General features: G+C 43.1%; 1 pseudogene; it reads left to right on the top strand.

The window, feature by feature from the left end:
* The first annotated feature begins 1,467 nt into the window (after positions 1 to 1,467).
* Positions 1,468 to 11,108, top strand: part of LOC113457340 — a 64,872-nt pseudogene continuing 55,231 nt past the window's right edge.

Here is an 11,108-nt window from a genome sequence, read left to right as displayed (position 1 = left end):
GGCACAAGCTACTGTCATCTGGGAAGAAAAACTTCAGCTGAAAACGATACTTCCATCAGATTGGCTTGTAGGCACGTCGGTTGGACATCGTCTTGATTAATGATTGACAGGAGGGGCCAGTCCACTGTTGATGGCCCCAGCCCCGAGGCTGAAAGATCCTGGGAGGAATAAAATCATAAGCTGAGCGAGTCAATAAGTACCATTTCCCCAGGGGCTCTACTTCAGTTCCTGCCTTGCTTAAGGACCTTTCTTGACTTCCCTAAATAATGGATTGTGACTTTGGACCTGTAAGCCAGAATGTCCTCCGGTTGCTTTTGTTTGTGGTGTTTATTGCAACAATAGACAGCAAACTGGGGGGCTAGAACAGAATTTCCAGGGAGTTCTGAAATGGCCCTAAATGCATTTCTGCTGTTTTGTACTACAAAATAACGTGGAGCAGAGTTCTCAGCAGTGATGATTATAAAACCAAGATATCAATTAACTCTAAAAACTGTGGGAGATGCCACGTGCCCTGTAGTATCACATATTCGGTCGAGATTTAATTCTTCTTGTAAAAGTAAACAAGTACACACATCTTTCTTTTCTGAAAATTTGTTTTCTTCTTTAATAAATTACAAGTTTATGAATTGTTTTAAAATTAAATTTCCTTGTGATTTATCATCATTGCACATTTGATCTATATACCTATTTGTATATGGCTGGACTCAGAGTCACACACACAAAATACTGGAGCCATTTCACGAATGGAAAAGTTAAGAAGCCTGTGGGGGGGGGGGGTTAGCTTTTCCAAACAGACCCAAGGAGCTGTTTCCTCTTTTTTCTAGTTGCTACATGTGCATATATGTGTCTGGGTGAACTCATGTGTGTAAATACATGTGTGTAACTTTGCCAGGTTACACACTAGCCACCCAGCAAGCTTTCAGGGAAATCTCTTCCCATCTCATGTCATGGGGTTACAAGCACCTGCGACCACATTTGGCTTTGTATGTGGGCACTGGTTGTCTGGACTTAGGTCCTCAGGTTTACAAGGCGAGTGTTTTTCAGAATGGTCATCTCCCCAGCTATCAGCTTTCTATCTAATGTTCTCCGTGAGCATCATGGCGTCTGACAGCTCAAGACTCATCATCTCACTCTTGCTTGACACCCTTAGGCTTCGAGCCTTTTGCCTGAGCCCAACAAGACCAAAACACCTGCAGTAGCTTGGTACATCACACCGGCAAGTCCTTGTGCTCCGCGTGCTCTCCTCTCTGGCTCAGGAATGGTTTCCTAAATTTGTTCCATCTTGTTCCAACAAGCTAAGTACCAATCTTCACCACAACGAGGATCCCAAGGCTCAGCCCACACTTTCCTGTTTCATCTCGTTGCTTCTTTGGACTAGACTATTCCTTGTACAGGACAGTTCAGCAAGAATACGCTGATGTGCAGTCTGAGTAAAAGCAGGTGTGAGTGGGTTCAACAGAACGAATCATGGATGCCGAAGTGTATGAGTCCATTGGCAAGTTTGGTCTTGTCCTAGCAGTTGCTGGAGGTCTGGTAAACTCCCTTTTACCTAACCTACTGCCAACTCTGATTGACTTCAGAGAGTACAGGACATCATGGTAGGGGAAGGGACTCACTATCTCATCCCTTGCTCGGGTACAGAAACAAAGTGTCTTTGATTGCTGCTCCCCAATGCAGAAGACACCAGTCAGCACTGACAGCAATGAGTTGCACGATGTCAGCATACACTTCATACCCTCTTCCGGCCCCTGGCCAGCCAGCTAATGTGGATCTCCACCAGCATCTGAGAGGCGATGATGAGCAGCACCACTGTCCATCATCACAGAGATCCTCCTGTCAGTAGTGGTTCACTTTGATGATGGAGAACTGGTGATCCAGAGCTAGCTGGTCTCCGGGCAAGTGAGTAATGACCAAGCTGAGCAAATAGCAGCCTTTGGGCTCATCTTGGCACTCCTAACTTTTGGGAAGGAGTTCACAGAAGCAATGGAAGTGAAACAAGTGGCTCAGCAGGAAGCAAAGAGGGCTGGGTTTGTGGCAGAAAAAGGCTAAGCAGCAGCAGGTGTCCATCAGCTCTGCCAAGATGGAGTCCAAGGCAGCCGGGCCAATCACCAACTTGCTGGCTATCTCAGGTAACAGCTGGTTAAAGTAGTAGGAGCTACAAGCACTGTGGGTAGTCATTGCTTCTTAAGACCCAGTAAGGATGACCCTGTTTGCACTTCTTTGTCTAAGCTGACCAGAACCCCAATCATTGTGGATGCACTTTTCTTCTGCCCTGCCCCAGAAGTTACTGTGAAATCTCCTGCTTAGCTTAAAGTAAAAAAATAAGTGTCTATCTGTCCATCTGTTTCTCTCTCTCTCTCTCTCTCTCTCTCTCTCTCTCTCTCACAGACACACACACACACACACACACACACACACACACTCACGAAGAATATTCAGTGCATGCCAGGAATGCTGATTCGTCTCAATTGTGGCTCGGTTCCAGGGCCTATTCTCTATTCTCTATAAGGATTCCTGCTTACAAATATATTCCAAAACACATTTATTAATGAGTAGAGTGACCTTCCTACCCACATAGGATTGGACAGTCAATATTTCAGGACAAAAATGTTTAACCTTATTAGAACTACTCACACCTAATTAACACCACTTAAACCATATAAACACGTCCTACCACATCTTCTGCTCAATGCCCTTGAAGAAAGGACTGCCCTACAGAGCCAGTGAAATGGCTCAGGGGTAGAGATGCTTGCCCAGAATGCCTGGTAGCCTGGGTTTAGTCCCTGAAACTCAAATAAAGGGGGAAGGAGAGACCCACTTCCGCAAAGTTGTCCTTTGACCTCCTCATGCTCTCTATGGCAAGCATGCCCATATGCATGGTGCCCAATCACAAACAGCAGGAATGATGGTGGTTATTTTAAGAGAAAGGGCTGCCTATGAATCTTCAGTGCCTCTGGGTTGCTTACACCACTTGAGGTCTGCTATACAGGATGAGAAGATTTGACGAGCGGGAGTGCTCAGGAAAGAAAGAAGATAAAATAATTAACCTGTCTCATCTGTCTTACAATGCATAATGACTTACCATTATGACGCTGGGTGTCCAGCTTCTCATCCCTCTTTGGTTTCAAGCATTTATCCCAGCAGAATATTATATTTTTTCTTAAAAATTAATTCAGTAGTTACAGTAGCTGCATATGTTGACTGAGAAATAATTTGTAAAATAAATCAATTGTTTATGAAACACTATTGGCCTTGAAAATTAAGCCTATATATACATATATATGTATATATATATATGCAAAACTGAAATTTCATTGTGTATAAAGCAAAACTGAAACTTCGTTGTTTAAAGCCTCTCAATTAACAACAGAGTTGGGGCACAGGTTTCTTAATAATTAAGACATGTTTGTCCAGCGTGTGAACAGACTATATTACATTTTTGATATTTATACATAGGGATTATGTGACTCCCCAAATGGTCAGGCACCATATCACCCCTACTTCTCCTTAAGAAAGCAAGATTGTCAAGTGTGAGCCATTACTTCACCGCCCTGAGAAAATCCACGCCACATTACATCTGTGGAAAGTTGTAGATTGCTTTGCTATTCAGTGCAAGGCTTTCAGGTTGATGTTGACACATTTGCATGTGAGCAGGTTGCACTGAGAACTGATAATATTACAATTGCTGCGACTGCTTCCTTACAAGTTGACCATGGCCACACATTCACACCTCATCTAGTTCCACAGCTAGGCATTTCAAATCTCCTGGGTTCCCCTCTTGCTCTGTTATAACAGTTATAAACAGTTATAGCAGTTATAAACGCATGTTTCTAAAGGTATCTTCACTATCTGCCCAAATGATCACACGCCCCCAGGAATACCCTACCCTGTATCTGTGCATTTGTTGCAATCTCTTGTGACTTTCCGTCTTGGAAGGTAAAAGAATAAAGGCACTTGCTAGAAGAGTTTTTCATCTTCTAAAAGACATACCAGTTAATCAAAGGCTCTTCAGCAATATAAACCTTTGCCCTGCTTATTTCATTTAATGGATTATGCTCCATAAACGTGCAGGATATGGGCAAAAGAAATCTTAGAGACGGTTTTCATGCTCTGCAGAGTAACCTTACAGACAATGGCATCCACCCCCCCCCCACTTTCCCTCTGTCTTCTTCCTTTTATCATTTTGTCTAATTTTATAACATTTTGTCATCTTATTCTTTGAGTGGATATTGATTTGGCCTTTAGCAGATACTCTAAATCACCTTGGATGTTTGTCTGTATGATTAGCTTTGTGTTGTTCTTCTTCCGGGGGGCTCTAAAGCCAGGCAAGTAGTGTAAAGTAGAAAGTCCTCTTTCTTTCAATGGGCTCTAGACTCCAGGGGAAAGTGTGACAGTTGTCTTCCTGTGAGATATCCTGCACCTGGAGGACAGCAGGAGTTTGACACAAGCAGTCTAAATGGATGGAGACGTAAACACTAATCTACAATCTCAAATAGTTTTCTTTCTCCCTTTATGCTTTCTCCTTTCCAAACACCAGTAAGATAGAACTTGTTTGACTTTAAAATAAACAATTATAGTTCTGTGATAGCATTCAAATTACCCCCCTATACACACACACACACACACACACACACACACACACACACACACACACTTTTTGGTGGTAATGAATAGATACACAATTTTATTTAATTTCAAGTGTGTGTGTGTGTGTGTGTGTGTGTGTATGGAGATCAGTGGGCAATCTCATATGTCAGTCCTCATCTTCCACATTGTTTGAGACAAGGCCCTTGTTCGCCATTGTATGCTACTGGCTAACTGGAGATTCTTCAATATCCATTTTCTATCTTGCCCCAAGAATGCTGGAACTACACACCTGAGTGTATCTAGGTTCTGAGTATCCACACTCAGGTCCTCAACCTGGAGGGTAGCACTTGGCCCACTGAGCCATTTCTGCAGACCTCACTTGGCTTTTCATCTCTGTCCTAAGCCATTCTTTCGGATTTAGGGCACACATGACTGATGTGGTTTTGCAGTGGAGGATGACGTCACAGCTCTCTGAATGATTCCCAAACCTTCTCTCCCCCAGGAACATCTGCATCCAGCCTCAGCACATCCATCCTTCAAAGCCAAGATTAGAATTATTTTCAACCCAATTTCACTTGCTTGGGATCAATCTTGCAGGCTATTACAACTGACTCTGATCCCAGCTCGCAGCACACTCAAAGGGCCATCAGAGACACTGACAGTGTCATACGCATTACAGTAAGCCCTTGATAGCAGACATTAATGCTTCCTAGGATGAGGGATGTGTTCCAAAGATAAAAAGCGGGCAGGCGAGCAGGCCTCGGCCCAATCAACTTCATTTCACACATGTAAAGCAGCTGATGTGTCTGCAATGAGATGAGGCAATGCTCTTGTGGGCAAACTCGTTATAACTTTTTCAAATGACAAATCCCTCATCAGTTTACAATGTGGCTTTTGTGCATGCAACTAAGGAGAGAAAAGGAAGTACAAATATAACTAAGTCCCAGCAATCCCCCATGGAAAGTTCACCCTTTTCTTAAGTTGGGAGCTTAGGCCCCAGTCCCTTGCATCTTCCTAGCCCCCAGACCCTGAGAGTTAGCACTCTGGACCCCAAATCCCAGCAGGCCAGGTCCTGACCGCCCTCCCTGGGTGGGGGGGGGGCGCTCAGGACCACTCCCACAGAATATTTAAGTTCCCAAAAGAGGAACACGTGGTCTCTTCCTTCCTCTCGGTGGTCGTGTTCCAGCACCTCGGGGAGCCACCCGAGAGAGCAGAACTCCCATTAAACCTGGATATTTTTTAATTTGGCTTGTTTTGATTTGGCTTGATTGGGATTTTGTGTCAGCAGAGAGCTCGCGTCAGGAAATATTTCTAACACCTTTACGAAGGCAAATATGAGAAGTGTGCCCGTAACAGAAACTGATCTATCTTTTATTCTAAAAGAGTTGGTAAAGAGTCAAGCAGGGCGATCTGCCCCTTGCTATTTTTTCCCCCTTCACAGCTAAGAAGAAATCTTAGGGTATTACAGACTGTGAAACCACAGCGGAGTGGATACTTGCAGCACCCCCGTGGTAAGCCTCCTGCTCCTCAGCTGCTGCTTTTCAGACAAAGGCAAGCTCTACTTAGGACAGCAAGCCCCGGATAAAAATAGGATAAAAATAGCCCAGAAAATCACCTGTGCCTCTGAGATAGAGCAGAGCAGGGATGCAGGCAGGCCAAGGTCAGAAACGTCTTGACGCTAGGCAGGATGGACTCCCGCTGTGGGCAAACAAAAGGAAAAAAGCGTGATTTGTGAAGCCAGCAGATTTCGAGAAATTGGCCCCTATCACAAACCTGGATATAAAAAAGGGAGCATGCTGGGAAGACAAGAGCAGCCCCGCATACTTTGAATGTGTCTTGAATGCTGATCTCCAGGGGAATTCAGAGAAAGAATAATTGGATTGGACAGAATGGGAAAGGCCTGGGGGGGAGGGGGAGACTTCAGCCCTGACAGGAGAAAGCAGGAGCACACTGCAGCACACTGTGGTCCCACACCTGTACTAAAGCCGGAGACCACAACAGGAGAAGACAGACTTACAGGGGAGCATGATTGTAGTGGATTTTTATTGTAGAATGTGTGGCCTGTGGTGTGTTTATTTGATCCTAGGTATCTGTTGCACACCCGCTCATTGAGACAAAGTAATTACACGCAGAAGCCATCTGTAGTACAGACACACCCCCTTCCCGTGTGTGAGGTGCTTGCTTTTACCAGCACTGAGTTCTATGCTAGCTGCAGTTCCTCATATGCCTAACAGGAGAGGCATTGTGGAATCTGGATGGAGCATTATCTTGCTTTATGGCTGTGTTTCCTAATAACAGGAAGAAGTCTCTGAGTCATAATTAATAGCCGTCCTTAAAGATCTCTTTAACTCCCCACAATCTCCAAGGAGTTCGCGTTGCATTAAGTATTCTAGAACGAGCGTACTTTACATTATTAAAGTGCTGCAAGGGAGAGTTTCCAAATTATTCCTAAGCTAATTATTTAAAAAATGATTACTCAAAAAGCTTCCCCCCCCCCACTTTAAATTGTACCTTTAAGTGCCTCGCAGCAAATACGAAGATGGGGCCGTAGCCCATAGAAGGAATCTCTGCTTGTGATGTAGCCAATTCCATTAAGTCAATCTCCAGTGTATTTTAAAATGTGCTTTCATTACAAGTTACGGGGCCCGATACCATGGGAAACAATATGCAAATCAGCAATATCAAACATGCCAGGTAAGATGAGCCGAGCTAACCTAATGAAGGGGGTATAGCCACTATAAAGCTATGTTTTGCTTTTCTTGAAAGGTTAATTAGACTGCCTAATTATCCCAGGCTGGGAGAGTATTATTCTCTTAAGTATAATTAACTTTGAGAGGCTTCCCCGACAAGCAAAAACAAGTAAACAGAAAGCCTCCAATTCAAAGTGGTGAACTTCCACTGAAATCCAAAGGATGGCTTACCGTCCCTGAAAATAATAACACCACACCTGGATCCCGCTCGAGGGTGCACATCACAAGACAGTAATGCTCTCCTTGTGCTTTTTGTTTTGTGGTTTCAGCTACCGAGATTCGACCATGATCTCACTAGGTAATTCCAAAACTGGGTTAGAGAAATGGCTCAGTGGTCCAAGCGTTTGTTGTGCAAGAAGAAGGACCTGAGTTCATATCCCTAGAGCCCAGTCAAAGCTAGATGTGGCAGCTCACATCTGTAATTCCAGCACTCTGTGGGTGAGATGGACAACAAAGGCAGGGAAATCTTCAGAAGCTTATAGGTAAAGCAAGCCAGACGTGTGCGGTAGAGAAAGCAAGAGCCTGTCTCAGACAGGATGGACTGTAAGGATTGACCCCTGATCTTCTAACCTCCATGTCCATGGCATGGCATGCATGCACCTGCACTCATATGCATGCACACACAGGCACACACACACGCATACACACACACAGGTGTATTTTAAAATAAAAGAAATATCAGAGATATATAATTCACAAGTTTCAAAATCATTTTGTTATGCTATATTCTTATAACAATCTCATTGAATTATTTTGATAAGGTTGCTATTGTTAATCTCCTGTTGTACTTAATTCATAAATTAAACTAAGCATTTATATTTAGGAGAAAACATTACGTAGGTAGCGTGTTATACCGCGTGAGGTTTCAGCGTTCCACAAAGCAGTTTGGAACCTGTCTCCACTAAGGAACCAGCTCTACTTTAGCTATTAAAGGGTGGCCAACCTATAATTTCTAATCCATGTAAATATTCTCTTCAAGACCTCAGACTATTTCTAGAGAAGTTATAATTGTTAGACAGTCGTTACCTTTGTAGCAAACCCCACAACTGTCCCCTTTTCCGTGGGATAATTCTCCCTCTGGGGAGTTACTGCTCTGCCACACTTCTTGCTCGGTCTCTCCTTCCTCACTCCCTCAGCGTTACTGAGACAATACTCCAGTAAAAATGGTCAGAGTAACAAGAGAGAGTCTCTTTCCTAAGGAGGTCATCACACGGGATTGCTACCAGGATCGGTCCTAGGGGAAAGAATTTTAATGGAGTTTTGGAGTTCTACCTCTCTGGCTGGCAGTCAAAAAGGATCACATCAGTGATAGCATGGAGCAAGGAGCCCCTGTTTGCTATAGTGGGCAATGCATGAACTTGCCCCCGTGTGACCTGCACTAGACAATGGGAGAGGGACTAGGTGGGTACGTGAGCACGGTGCCTGCCGCAGCTACCTGCACACTGCTAAAGCAGCAGTGAGTAGGAGAACAACGAAATGTATGGCTTTTCTATTTCTGAATCTGAGGAAAACAAGGCAAAGCTGATGATGATTAGTGACTAATTTATAGCCAAGCATGTAAGCCAACGGGCCTCTTGGCAGCATACAAAGAAATTCTCATCTGCTGTAGCCAGAGGCCAGGAAAACCTGAGGATCTGCCCCCAGAATTAATTATAATTATAGTAGAGCTCCAGAAGTTGCCAGTGAACTTTGGAAAATGGATTAAAACTAAATCTGGAATGCCGACTAGGAAAGAATAAGACCCTGAGCCTTAGACTATAGGTACCTTAGAAAAAGGTGTCAGGGCAAAGGGCTTGTCTGTTTGGTCAGTAGTCTTCAGGGACAAGGAGCTCTATGTATGATCCATACAAATAAGTATGCTGGTTAGTAGAAAGAACAACACTCAACTTTATATGGAAAAGCAAAAAACCCAGGGTAGCCAAAACAATCCTGTACAATAAAAGAACTTCTGGAGGCATCACAATCCCTGACTTCGAACTCTACTACAGAGCTACCGTAAGAAAATAGCCTGGTATTGGCCTAGAAACAGTCAGGAGGACCAATGGAACGTAATCAAAGACCCAGATATCAAGCCATGCACCTATGAACACCTGATTTTTGACAAAGAAGCAAAAAAATATAAAATGGAAAAAAGAAAGCATATTCAAAAATGGAGTTGGCATAACTGGATAGAAACACATAGAAGAATGAAAATAGATCCATATCTATTGCCATACACAAAATTCAAGTCCAAATGAATCAAAGACCTCAACATAAAGCCAGCCACACTGAACTTTATAGAAGAGAAAATGAGATGTACACTTGAATGCATTGGCACAGAAGACCACTTCCCAAATATAACCCTAGCAGCCCAGACAGTGAGAGAAACAATTAATAAATGGGACCGCCTAAAACTGAGAAGCTTCTGTAAAGCAAAGGACATGGTCAACAAAACAAAATGGCTGCCTACAGAATGGAAAAAGATCTTCACCAATCCCACACCAGACAGAGGTCTGATCTCCAAAATATACAAAGAACTCAAGAAATGGGTCCTCAAAAAAAAAAACAAATAATCCAATAAACAATGGAGTATGGACTTAAAGGACAACCCTCAACAGATGAATCTAAAATGTCTGAAAGACACTTAAGGAAATGTTCAAAATCATTAGCTATCAGGGAAATGCAAATCAAAACAACTCTGAGATTCCATCTTAAACCTGTAAGAAAGGCTAAGATCAAAAACACTGATTACAACTTATGATGGAGAGGATCCCACTGCATTGCTGGTGGGAGTACAAACTGGTCCAGACACTTTGAATATCAATGGCAATTTCTTTAAAAAAAAATAGGAAACAACCTTCCTCAAGTAATATCACTTTTAGGTATATACCCAAAGGATGCTCAATCACACCACAAGGACATGTGCTCAACTATGTTCATAGCAGCATTATTTGTGATAGCCAGAACCTGAAAACAACCTAAATGTCCCTCAACTGAAAAAATGGATAAGAAAAATGTGGTAACTTTACACAATTAAGTAGTACACCGCAGAAAAAAATAATGACATCTTGAAATTTGCAGGCAAATTGATGGATTTAGAAAACATCATATTGAGTGAGGTAACCCAGACCCAATATGTACTCACTCATAAGTGGCTTTTAGACATAAGGCAATGAAAAGCCAGCCTACAATTCACAAACTCAGAGAATGCAGACAACAATGAGGACCCTAAGAGAGACATACATGGATCTACTCTACATGGGAAGTAGAAAAAGACAAGACCTCCTGAGTGAGTTGGGAGCATGGGGATCATGGGACAGGGTAGAAGGGGTGGGAAGCGGAAGGGAAGGGAGGGGAGAAAAATATATAGCTCAATAAGAACAATTTAAAAAAGAAATCAATTGCTGATTATGCCAGATGCTATATTGCTAGGTACACAAAAGAAAGAAAAAGTCTGCTGGATAGACACAAACTGTGAGGAGCTCTGTATTGTAGGTTCATGCTCAACAGAGGTAGACACTATGGAAGCCACGAACCAATCAAGTAGACAGAATGACTGCTGCATAAAGCAGTTGGTTATTGCTTAGTTTTCTCATTGCTGTGATCCCATACCCGACCAGAAACAACCTAAGCAGGGACATATTCCTTTTGGCTCACAATTTGAAATGATACCACCTGTCATGAAGGGACCACATAGCTGCTGTGAGCTTGAGGCAGCTGGTCATGTTGTCTCTGCAGTTAAGAAGTGGAGTTGAATTTTGCATGCAAATGGATGGAAATAGAAAACACTAT

This window comes from Microtus ochrogaster, chromosome 22 (assembly GCF_000317375.1).
Source record: "Microtus ochrogaster isolate Prairie Vole_2 chromosome 22, MicOch1.0, whole genome shotgun sequence".
Taxonomy (NCBI): domain Eukaryota; kingdom Metazoa; phylum Chordata; class Mammalia; order Rodentia; family Cricetidae; genus Microtus; species Microtus ochrogaster.
This window is presented reverse-complemented; position numbering and strand designations above follow the sequence as displayed.